General features: G+C 42.6%; 1 protein-coding gene across 1 annotated transcript in view; it reads right to left on the bottom strand.

Annotated features, from left to right (window-relative positions):
• The window catches only part of DLGAP1 (DLG associated protein 1), a 989,257-nt gene that overhangs the window by 377,175 nt on the left and 598,688 nt on the right, over positions 1-13,394 (bottom strand). The window contains exon 9 of the mRNA XM_032467518.1: positions 4,253-4,360. The gene's annotated coding sequence lies outside the window, so the exon portion shown is untranslated. The remainder of the gene's footprint in view (positions 1-4,252; positions 4,361-13,394) is intronic.

The following is a 13,394-nucleotide window of genomic DNA, read 5'->3' as shown; positions in this document are numbered from 1 at the left end:
CTCTGTTGACTTTTCCCATTAGTCTTGCCAGGCTCAGATGACTTAATTATGGCTACATTTCCCCAACTATGTTCATCTTCTAGTCACAAATAAACATTTCTTAGCCTTGTAGAATTGCAGTGGAGAAGAAAAGTGGCATCTCCGTTAACCTCTAAAGCCACGGTGTGGGCCCTGGTCAGCTGAGAGGCCTGCAGAGGTCCTCAGAGCCAGCTGGGGCTTTCAGGTCAGCCCTCATCTTTAAAGCAGCCTAGCAGACAGTAACGTTGCCCCTCCCCCCCCATTTTAGAGATGAAGATCCTAGGTACACAGGCCGGTTCAGTGACTTCTCCCAGCTCGTGCTGTTAACACGTGGAAGAGCCAGGCTCTGAATGCGGATCTTTCTGCACCCAAAACCCTGCTCCTTCAACTTTACCGCCAAGCAGGTGCCATGTTAGTTGATGAACTGACTCACTCAATGCTGTGCCTGGTTTTACGAAGCATTTCATATGACCTGCATCCTGAGACCGCAAGAAAAGGACGGGAATTAATCCCTTACGGATGTTTATCCTAAATTCTTTCTTTTTTTTAAATAATGGAGATAGCTGAGGCCTCAAGACTCAGCCAAGGACATACACTAAGGTAATCACCAAGTTGGAACTAGCATCTTTCCTTTAAGTTTAATATCAGGCATGCCATAGCAGGGCGTGAAAATTTCAACTTTCTACTGTTAAAGTGACTTATGAAAAAAATTTTCATTATAAAATGTCAAGATTTGTGGTTTTATCCATTATTATTTACACTAATCCACAATTATAACAGGTTTCCAAGGGTGCATTTTGAAGCAGATGCCACTACAGAGCCCATAAGAGGGAAAAAATATGTAGGAACTCGGTTTAAAAACATACAGAATAAATTTCACACTGAGCTCTAAAAGTAGGCATTGAGCCCAATTTCTGGAATAAATCAAAGAGTAGGCAGAAAACAGACAGCAGGAACAGTTATTTTAGCAAGAAAAGTAGGATAAATTTACCGAGCCAATCACGGGATGATGTATGCAGATAAAGGATGTGGAGAGAAATGTGCAGCACTGATGCATGAGCACATTTGGATGCAAGAAAGCAAAAAACCAGAAAGCACAATTGTCCTAAATGTGAATAAACATTCAAATGATGCTGCAGCTGCAAAATTTAAACTCAAGGAAGAGACGTTTGCAAAGGAATTTATTAACTAGATGTGATTTCCTGGTTTCACATACCCAGTGGCTCTTTTATAAAGCAAAATGTACAATTTGTCTTGATACAAATGACACGTCCCCCTTGGTGTACTCAATAGCAAAAAGTCCTTTGCGAAAACCCCTGCTTATTTAAGAGCACAGTACTATTGACACCCGGACACTCAGGCTCTGAACGCAGTCACTCCTCCTGATCAATCTGATACGGCGAGTGCGGTCTTACACGGTAAGGAGGGCGCCGCATGATGACAGTTGGTTCTTCCCTAATGGCATATGCCAGGGCAGTTTCTTTGCAGGCATTAAGTTTCCTACTAAAACCAACCCTTGGCTGCCAAACCTGTCCATCTGTTACTCCTTCCCTCTCCCTCCCGTCCTCTCTTCCTTCCACCCATCTATATTCATCAATCTATCCAGCCAGTCAGCCAGCCGTCGTCCATCCAACAAATATTTATGGGTCCATAACACAGTGGAGGATATAAAAATGTAACAAAAAGCTCACTATTGGGGGTTTTACGGTATTACGATGGTATTTGACCAGAAAGCAGAACCTATTCTTAAACTCATACACCTCTCCACAATGGTGATGTTGGCAAGTGAATGATCAGTCTTTGACCCAAACTGCAATGTAGAAATCATACTGCCAGCCTAGATCATTTGTTTTACAGAGTGGTTCTCAAGGTAAGGCTCCTGGGCCAGCAGTAGCAACAGAGCCTGGGAACTTCTTAGCAACGCAAATTCTTGGGCCTCGTCCTTGACCAACCTATGTTTGAGAACGAAAATGCATCAAAATCACTTGGAAGACTTGATACATCACAGAATTTGCATCACTAATCAATGGTCTAGACCACCAGTGAGTGAAGTCAAGGAATAAGAAACAGGTCTGAAAACTTCGAGAGGCAGGTTTTAAATGTTTGATTAAGAAGTTTGGACAAGGATGACTTGGTAAATCAGGGAATGTCTTCTGAGCAAAGAGCAGACATGATTGGAACTCTTATCTGGGAGGACGCTGGAGCCACATGAGACCGCCGAGAGGCAAAGGAGAGGCCAAGGCGCTGTTCAGGTGAGAAGACGCAATAATCGAATCTTTCTGTGTGATGATGCAGGAACTTACCAGGCCTCAGATGAAGTATGACCATTCACCCACCTGCAGCCTATACTCGGGGTGGGGTTCGCTCTAAGAGGCATCTCCGCTCTGTCGTGGGGGTTCCCTTCACTCTGTAGTTTGCTTCTGCCCACCGTGGGGACTTCCGCCTGCCACCTGTCACTGCTTCCTTGGCCCCCCAGCCTGCCACTTTCTGCTGCCCTTTCTCCTCTTGCCCCCACTCACTTCCAGTTGCTTCATCAGAAATTCACATGTCGGTGTTCATCAGCTGAAATGCTTGCTTGTTCATCTGTTTTAACAGCTGCTCCTTAGAGAGCTCACCAACTACGTTCCTCCCTGAACAAAGGATCTTCGAGGTCAAAACACAACCACAGCCTTGACCTGGCTTTGCTTTAATCTGTTGAATGTCCTCATGTAGGAAAAAAAGACCTGATTCACTTCACTGCGTTAAATTTATTTTGCCAGCTGACTGTCCTTGTAACTTTGTATTTGAACTTGCACAATTTAAATCACGCTTTCCACACAAAGAATGACACTAACCAAGTTGTTTCCAAATAGGAAACACAACTATATTTTTGTGCATCCACAGACACCTTCTTGTATGTAAATCAATATACAGTGAGTAATAAGTTCAGGTATAATAAAATGTTTTTATCTTTTCTCTGTTTCAACATTGTGGTCGCACTTCAAATCTTACTATATAATGTGGACCAAGATGTACTTCTCACTCTAACATAGACAATTTATTGATGAAGAAATTAGATCCAAAATAGAGTTCGCTTTGGTTTGATGCCATTTGGATGTAACTCTTTGATGACTATGCCATTTGGGTAGAACTCTTTAATGTCTTTAAAACATAAAACATTTTCTTCCTGGAGATAGTTCATTTAAGAGAATAATGGGATGTATTTCATGATTGAAAATAAAGTAAAACTATAATGGACACTTCTGGTTCCCTGCAACACACCCGCTTGGCCCACCTCTGATTTCAGCCACAGCTGCACAGACAGATGATTCTGTGCCTCTCAGACTGTCGGTGCCTTTATAGTGTCTACCACAAGGGGCAAGTGCCAGAACGGCCCAGAAATGGAGGACTTAATGCCCAGGGAGCAACACATAACCAAGGGGAAAAAGCCAGTGGGTCAACCTTTTGCCACCCACCTTTCAGGCAGAAATTCCAGGAGGGGTTCCGGACCCTCCCACGCTCCCACATACATGGTGAACTCATTCATCCGCTTTTATGTTGGTCTTTGCTTCTTCCTCCCATTCATTCTCCCTGATCAGCAGGGTCAGCTTCCTGGTACATGACCGTGTCCCAGTCACTCAGGCAAGCAACCAATAAAGATGATCGATTACCAATACATTGAGCAATAACCACACCCTTTTGATCTGATGCCATGCATGTAGTACTTTTGATTTTTACATCCTGAAGACCTTTCCCTTTTCTTTCCATAAACTATATAATGAAAGGAGTGGAGACCACAGTATCACCTCACGTGTTCCCACTGCCTGTCTCATCTCACACGGATCGAGGTGATCAGGTTTGTGCTGATGAATTCCAATCCGTGCAGCAGTCTAAGAAAAAGAAGCTGCTGCTACGCCATCTCCTCCCACGGTCCCATGCCTGAGTACAACCTTGCGGCCCACAGATTGACGAAGACAGCATTTGCCCGATCTGCCGCTCTAGACCAACACTGAGAATGGAGATTCAACATATAAAACACAGCCGATTCAGATTCTGAACAGGCCACCAAGGAGTTAAAACAAACACAGACTTCAAGAAGTCTCAGCCTATTAATACACCTGGAATTACAAGCCAGAACTGCTTATATTCAACTATACCACGCGATCAAAAAAGAAAAAAGAAGTCGCTTCATGTAGGGTGACTGAAGAGGAAGCTGGAGGGATATGCTGTTTTAGAGGAAAGGAGACGGTTTTACCTTTGAAGATCAATCTTCCATTTTTCTTGCTTCTAAGGCAGAAAAGATCCAAACTTTGCAGGTTCTTTTCAACCCGCTGTCACTCTTGCTTTGTGACACTTGACTGTTCTGAAACATAACAAAACGCAACAATTAGACACAGTAACAAGCCTGAAACAAAAAGGCACTTAAGAAGATCACACAAGAACCACTCTGGAAGCCTTCAAATTTAATGTGTGAGAGGAGACTCATAGAAAATCTGCATGGCAGGGTTCTGGCCTGATGCTATGCTTTGTATTCTTATGCTTTTCAGAAAAGGACATCAACCATAAAAAGTGAAAAACAGTGTCACCATAATAAATAGGTTTGATATTCTACAATCTACTCTTCAACTATTAACATTTATATCCTCTTTAAAAAGCAGTAAAATGCAAGCACTTATCGTTTGCTTTCGTAAGATGCACACACAAGACTGTGTCCACTTGCTGTGCATTGTTTATCAACGCTGCAGCTCACAGCTGGGGCTTAAAAAAGGGGTTAACAAGAATTCTTTCCAGGGTAGTTCTTTTGATAACACAAGAGGACACCAATCACAGCAGAATCTTCCCAAGAGCACTGCTAGGTGCTGGCTAATGCCTACGCCAAGCCATTACACCCCAGCCCGCCCCGATCCCAACCCGTAACAGCGGCTGCTCGTGAAAGTGACGCAGTGGAACTTGCAGCTGGAGCCAAACTCAGAGCGGGGTGCCTATCATGACCACATCCCATGCTTCATGCGGAGCTGTGGTCTTCCTTTCTGAAAGGTCACAGAGCCAAGGACTTGTGTCTCACACACACAGATGACCTGGAGCTGAAAAATGAAGGTCTCAGCAGAGTTCCGTTTCTGTTTGCTCCTAAGCAGCATGATTTTGTGGCCCTCGGTAGCACATTCAAACAGTGTCCACAGGGAATGAGAAGACTAGTTCATCTAAGTAGTAAGCAGAGATGTAGGGAGGTTCAGAACTGAATCCAGGAGTGAATAATTTCTTACCTCCTAATTATTTACAAGAATTATAGTGCCCGAATAAATGGCAGACATCATTTCACAGAAGAAGAATTAGAGGCCAGAAGAGGCGACGGGGTTTGCCTAATTTTACTCAACTAATAGACACAAAAATAGAAGGACATCTCAGAATCTTTGCCTCAAAGTTTGATCCCGTTAGAAACCGATAGCACAGTATTTGTTTCCAAAAAGAACACTAGTCATTCAAGAAGTTTAGGGCTAATACAATTTTCTGCAGAATTTGTTCAAGCAAGATTTTGAGACTGGCAAAGCTGACAGGTCAAGAATTAGAATTACGACGCCAGGAGAGGTAACAACGCAAGAACAGCGCCAGCACAGCAGTCTCATTTATTTCCACAGCACATAAAGCATGTTGGGAATACCTGATTTTTACATATCTTTCACTTACCCATTTCGTAAAAGATAAAAATGATCTTTCATGAGCAAAAATTTGCAGGTATAACCACAATTACAAGCCCTGGTTTATATGTAATTATTGTATTAAACATTCTTAATACTGAAGTAGACCACATGAACTCTGAAAGTTTTCCCTACATATGAGAAATAGGCTACTCAAGGAGATAATAAAAATTGCTAACTTTTTAAATATGTAGAACTGACCATTTATTCATTCATCAATATTTATGGACAATCTGTTTTGTGTTAGATACTGTTCTTAATTTTCTGTAGGAAAAATGAAAAGGTTATGCGATTTCTGACAAAGACACCCAGATACACAGTGAAAGTCAATTTCATTACAACTGGAATGTTTTCCAAGTTAACTACGATTTAGGTAAACAAGGATCTTAAACAATGGGAGATGTCTTACATGTCATCTAGTCTACGGCTTCTCAAGTGTGGCTGATAATCAAAATCTGGAAAGCTACTGAAAACACAAACTAGAGAATTTCAGACGAGCGCTAGAAGTCAGACTCCTCACGGGTGGAGTCCAGGGGAACGCGCACTTTGCAGACGCTCCCCAGTTCACCCTCCTGATCAAGCAGGTCTGGCAAACTTAGATTCTTGCGTGATGCCGTCATTACACAGACGAGGGAACTGAGACCAGGGAATGACTTGCCCGAGGCATGTGTCCTTGGTGACAGAACTGAGATGAGAATGCAGAATTCTTGATTCTTTGGTATTTTTTTCCTTCCTCTTCCCCTAAGAGTCCCTCTTTTATTCTTTTCTTCCTCTTTCCTATCACTATGTAACTAATATATAGTCTCCATATCTGAGAAAGAACAAGAGTAAAAGAAAGATTAAAAAGAAAAAAAGAAAAACTACACACACAGAGGAATCTGAACTTGAGCTGTCTGATTCAGTAGTGTGCTTTCCACTACCCCACCAGGTTTTTCCGGAGTGCCCGACTTCAGGGGATCTGCGCAGCACTCCACAGTCCCCGCCCTTCAAAGGTGCCCTCCAGCCTCTGTCTGTCATTGAATCCTCACCCCTGGCCATCAGTGACGGCAGTTGGGGGGTGGCAAGGGAGCCTAAGAAAGTGAGTGTGCCAAACCTTGAACGATGTGAAGGAGTTAGTCACATGCCAGAGAAGGGTGCTGCAGGCAGAGGGGATGGCCAAGGTCAAGCCCTAAGGTGGGAGCGCTCCCAGGGGCTGTCCCTGGAGTTGCTGGGTCAGTTGGGATTGAGGGAGTTGGAAGGGGAGATTAGCAGATCAATGGAGGGGCAGCTGGGGGGGGGGCAGGGGCGACTGTGGGGGGTGGAGGGAGGGATGGGTCAAGGCTGGCTCAAAGTTTTGGGGCTTTTACTCTGAGAGTGAAATGGGGGCCACCGCAGGAGCCTGAGCTCAGAACGGACAACAGGCTCATCAGGGCTGCCCTCTGGGAACAGCACAGGGGAGGCCAGGACAGACGCAGGTGGGAAGCGCGTGTTCTCGGGGAGAGGGGACGCAGGCCCAGACTCACGCGGCCCTGGCCAGGAGCGGTCAGAGCCGGCCTGCGTTTCTTCCAAAGCAAGAGTCAAAAGGGCCTGCTGATGGATTGAGTGGAGGGAGTAAGGGAAGAGGGAGGTCAAGGATGACCCCGAGGCTTCGGGCCCACACAATGGGAAGAGCTGTCGTCATCACAAAGACGAGGGCGGCCGTGGCCAGACGGAGCTGTGGGCGAGGAGGGGGAGCCCATCTGCATGCTGAACCTGAGAGGTCAGCGCCGGTGGGCTTGTCGCGCGGGTGGCTGGACATGTAATACTGGAACACGGGGGAGGGAGTCTGCGCTGGAGTCTGTATTCAGATCTCCCAGAAGACTTCCTGGCCTCGCACGGTAACGGGCAGCATTCTTATTTTCACCTACCAGAGATGACCATGTGGGTGACATTACACTGACTAATACATGTAAAGCCCAGTAATCGGTACACAACAGAACTCAGTAAATTTTAATTCCTTTTATTTCCTGCTTTTATTTCCAAATATGTATTTCTCTGTTGACTAGAAGATTAAGTCTATCTCAGTGTGAAAAAATCAATTTTCCACAAGACATAATAAAAACCACGCTTGACACTCTGGCAGTTCTTTATAAAATACAGTGAAAATAATCTCCTGATAAAATATTAATGATAGTACTCCATAAGCCATGAAGCAGAACTTTCAAGGGAGCGAGGGAAACTTTGATTCGGGCACAAGCTGAAATATCTAAACTAAAAATAAAAACAGACCTGAAATAAATCTAGGGACCTGAAGTCATCAACTTCTCTCCAGTGTCCCTTGATTTTTATTAATGGTTAACAGTCCTTTGGGACAAAGAAGATACAGACACGTGGGGGAGGGCTCATTCGGCCTGAGGCCCCCGCGCACAGCTGGGAGCTCCGGAGATGCTGGAAAGAATTTTACCGTCTACAACTGTATCTTTAACATGGGCTTCTTGATTTATAAAATGCCTCTTCAACTGAACACATTTAACTAGAAGCCATCTCAGTTCAAACCCGGTTTTACAGACGAGGTTAATGAGGGCGGAAGAGGAGATGTATTTTATCCAAAGCCACAGTCAGTCGACAGCAGAGCCAGAACTAGACCCAACACCTCCTAACTTTCAGTATAGATGTCTCTCCACTCAGTTTCTCTTAATTGTTTTTTCTTTACCCAATTACCGCTTTTACCAAATAAGCATAGCCATTTTCTGAAATCTCAGGTTTTATCATAAAATTTTACTCAGATTTTTAATATAAAATTTTACTCAAAATTTTATATATAAATTATATATAAATAATGTATATAATATATTATGAATTTTTCTATATAAAATTTTACTCAAATTTTCTATATAAAATATTACTCAAATTACAGAGCCTACAGGTTTGAAGACAAAGTTAAACCATCTCTCTGCTCCCTGGTCCTCTCATCCCTGCAGGCCTCAGAGTAAGAATTAATTTCAGGACAAGGGCTGCGGTTAATGTGTGAGTCCCCAAATGTCTGAGGCAGCCTTAGATGAAGTAAAAAGGAAAAAAGGAAGACTAGGCAGTTTCCACTTCCTTCGCAAACCTCTCTGCTAAATGATTCCTCACTTGTGGGCAAGAGACTTCAAGACCGGGCTGGATGCCTGGGTGGGCCACCGGGGCAGCTCTGCAGGAACAAGCCCTGTGCTCTGTTTAATGCTTTTACATCTGAACCAGCGTTCTGTGGGTGAAGTCCAACGGGACGACGGAGTCTGTGTGTGAGCTGGGGGTGTCTGCACAACGTGCCTGTCCGCAGACACTCCTGCTGTCTCGTCTGCTTATAGTGCTTGTGATGACTTCCGGTAGACCCACGATTCCTGGGCGTTTACTGAGGTTCCCGGGACAGCGAGGCTGAATATTCCACGTCTGTGGCCAGGTAAGTGAGGAAGCTACAGTCCCAAGGGCCACGCTTTCCACGGGAATCAGAATTTGCTTCAAACTTTGCGAGAAGGCAGTGATGTTCTAAGAAACACAGATGACCAAGAAACCCTCTCACGTTCTTTACTTCCAAAACTGTTCCCCTTACATTAGCCAATTGCAGATGCTAAGAATGGTTCACTAAAAGAGAAAGGACGGGCAATCCACGTTTTTTTCAATTCATACTTCTTTTTCTCTCAGTCCTTCCTTTCTCATCAGTAAGCCCAAGGGCAAGTGTTCGTAGAATGTGATGTATCAACAAGTGAAATAAATGGCATAAAATAATGCCATTTGCAGCAACATGGATGGACATGAAGAATGTCATTCTAAGTGAAGTGAGCCAGAAAGAGAGAAATGCCACACGATATCACTTACATGAGGAATATTAAAAAAAAAAAAAAGACAAACGAACTTATTTACAAAACAGAAACAGACTCACAGACATAGAAAACAAACTTATGGTTACAAGGGGCAGGAAGGAGGTGGGAAGTGATAAATTGGGAGTTGGAGACTTACAGATTCTAACTAATATATATATATAACAGATAAACAACAAGTTTACACTGTACAGCACAGGGAACTAAATTCACTATCTTGTAGTAACTTATGGTGAAAAAGAATATGAAAATGTATATATGTATGTTCATGTATGACTGAAGCACTGTGCTGCACACCAGAAATTGACAGAACATTGTAAACTGACTATGCTTCAATAAAAATGTATATAAACAAACAAAACAAGTGAAATGAAAATGGCAGAATAAGTTTTGTGTAGAGCTACCACTGTTCTGGTAAGAATAACGGACACAGGCAGCGTCTCTGACATATAAATTGGGTGATTTTGGTGACTTGGCTGCAACTTAGATATTCTTCGCGTGTGTGTGGGGAGGAGGTAATTAGGTTTGTTTATTTTTAGAGGCGGCACTGGGGACTGAACCCAGGACCTTGTGTGTGCTAGGCATGCGCTCTACCACTTGAGCTATACCCTCCCCACCAAGTTGGAAATTCTTCTGTTTGCATCGCACTGTATAAAGTTGGATGATTACATTCACGCTAATAATTTAAGCTTTTGCTTTTCTTTACTTGGAACCACATTCAATAGCCAATAAAAAAAAACTAGAACACGCTGAGAGAGAGGTGGAAGAAAGGAAATGGTTTGATATTTTTGCACATTTAACAGTCCTCTGTCCTGATTTTTGAACAATGGGCCTGCGCTTCCTTTTGCCCTGGGCTCTGCTAATTCCATGTTTATTCACCTTCCTCCTGTTGCAATGAACTGACACAGACGTGAGCAAGAGCTTTAAGCATTATTAAAATTCCAATTTAACCACTGTACACAGAACTTTGGAACTCGACCACCAACTTCTGAAAACCCTAGTACAAATGCAAAGCAAATGAAACTGGCCTCTGTTGTCCTCAAATGGCCCCAGGTCTTCTCCTTTACCAGTTGACTCCTTGAACATTTGACCAAAGTTCCTAATTTGAGCCAACTCACCCCAAAAGTCCCTCAAGTTTTTAAATTTAATTTCTAATTTAATTTAATCTCCCATTTGAAACTACTGCTTTCATGGTCAAATCCTCAGTTGGGGAAGAGAAAAAAGTGATAAAAGTGGTTTACCTTAAAGTGGAACAGTGTAGACACGTGACACTTTCGAGGGATATTTACATTTTAAAGGTGCACTCACATACTGTCTAGATGCCCTTCATGTGTAAGAACAATGCTTCTAAGAGAGGAAACTTTCCATTATATACTTACAGGTGCACAATATAGTGATTCACGATTTTTAAAGGTTATACCCCATTTATAGTTATAAAATATTCCCTGTGTTGTACAATATATCCTTGTAGCTTATTTTATACCCAAGTTTGTACCTCTTAATCTAAGACATTAAGATGAACAGTACTTAAACTGAAATGTAATAATGCTTAAGCTCCTACCCCTCTACTGGCCCCCTTTCCCTCTCCCCACTGATAACCACTAGTTTGTTCTCTGTAGCTGAGTCTACTTCTTTGTTATACTCAGTAGTTTGCTGTGTTTTTTAGATTCCACATATAAGTGACATCATACAGTATCTGTCATTCTCTGACTGATTTCAAGTAGCTTAATGCCCTCCAAGTCCACCTATGCTGCTGCAAATGGCAACACTTTGTTCTTTCTTATGGCTGAGTAGTATTCTATTGTATATATACATAGTAGCTTCTTTATCCAGTCATCTGATGATGGACTCTTAGGTTGCTTCCATGTCTTGTCTATTGTAAATACTGCTGCTATGAACACTGGAGTGCATGCATCTTTTTGAATCAGTGCTGTTTGTTTGTTTGTTTGTTTTTGGATATATACCCAGGAGTGGAATTGCTGGGTCATATGCTAGCTCTATTTTCAGTTTTTTGAGAAACCTCCACACTGTTTTTCCAGAGTGGCTGCACCAATTTCCATTCCCACCAACAGTGTGCAAGGGTTCCCTTTCCTCCACGTCCTCCCAAACATTTGTTATTTGTATTCTTTTGGCTGACAGCCATTCTGACAGGTGTGAGGGGATACCTCATTGTGATTTTGATTTGCATTTTCCTGATGACCAGCGATGCTGAGCATCTTTTCATGTGCCTTTGTACATCAGCATATTCTCTTTGGAAAAATGTCTGCTCAGTTCTTCCCATTTTTTAATTGGGTTGTTTGTTTTGGCACATAATTTTTTTTTTTAACGAGGTAATGTGTACTCGGACAGAATCAAAATTTCCCCCAAACAATTGAAAAAGGCTTCGTAGCCTTAAAATACACAGGCTTAGTTCATTTGTCTTTAAAGCTTGCCACAAAGAAATGCATATTAAAATTTGCAGTGCTAGGTGGAAACTGAGGCTCTGTTTTACTGTCTTTATGTATTTGGCCGATATTCTTTCCACCCTGTTTTCATATCTCAGTTCATCTGTGGCAGCTCTGCAGGTCCAGGAGTTTGGTTAAAGGACTTTCTGTGCTGGAATTTTAAGCTGCTGCCCCCACCACCTGACTCGCTTCTCTACTGACAAAACCGATCTTGGGCTCTCTGGTGGACAGAGAGGATGTAATGACTTGCTGTGATGTCACAGCTGTTGCCCTGTTGCAAAAAGACGGACAATCTATTTACAACTCTTAGAGCACAATTTAGCAACATCTTTTAGTCCACGTGGCAGAAGACCACAAGACCTTTTCCTGCGCGGATTTCTTCACAGACAGGTTCATCACCCAGGAATAAACTGGAGACTTTGTGGTATTTACTGTCAGTGACTTAAGTGGGACTCAATGTTGTGAATGTGAACATCCTTTCTTTCCCCATATCTCAAAGTTGAATATGTTTGTAAGTAGTTTTCTAAAACACAAACAAAAATGGGCAGAAGACCTAAACAAGCAATTCTCCAAGGAAGACATACAAATGATCAAAAAGCACATGAAAAAATGCTCAATATCACTAATTATCAGAGAAACGCAAATCAAAACTACAATGAGGTATCACCTCACACCAGTCAGAATGGCCGTCATTCAAAAATCCACAAATGACAAATGCTGGAGAGGCTGTGGAGAAAGGGGAACCCTCCTACACTGCTGGTGGGAATGCAGTTTGGTGCAGCCACTATGGAAAACAGTGTGGAGATTCCTCAAAAGACTAGGAATAGACTTACCATATGACCCAGGAATCCCACTCCTGGGCTTGTATCCAGAAGGAAATCTACTTCAGGATGACACCTGCACCCCAATGTTCATAGCAGCACTATTTACAATAGCCAAAACATGGAAACAGCCTAGATGTCCATCAACAGGTGACTGGATAAAGAAGATGTGGTATATTTATACAATGGAATACTACTCAGCCATAAAAACCGACAACATAATGCCATTTGCAGCAACATGGATGCTCCTGGAGAATGTCATTCTAAGTGAAGTAAGCCAGAAAGAGAAAGAAAAATACCATATGAGATCGCTCATATGTGGAATCTAAAAAACAAAAACAAAAACAAACAAACAAAAACAAAGCGTAAATAAAGGACAGAAATAGACTCACAGACAGAGAATACAGACTTGTGGTTACCAGGGGGGTGGAGGGTGGGAAGGGATAGACTGGGATTTCAAAATTGTAGAATAGACTACACTGTATAGCACAGGGAAATATACACAAAATGTTATGATAACTCAGAGAAAAAAATGTGACAATGAGTGTGTATATGTCCATGAATAACTGAAAAATTGTGAACACTGGAATTTGACACAACATTGTAAAATGATTATAA

The sequence above is a fragment of the Camelus ferus genome, chromosome 24 (assembly GCF_009834535.1).
Source record: "Camelus ferus isolate YT-003-E chromosome 24, BCGSAC_Cfer_1.0, whole genome shotgun sequence".
NCBI lineage: Eukaryota > Metazoa > Chordata > Mammalia > Artiodactyla > Camelidae > Camelus > Camelus ferus.
Note: the sequence above shows the minus strand (reverse complement) of the source record. Positions and strands in the feature narration are given on the sequence as shown.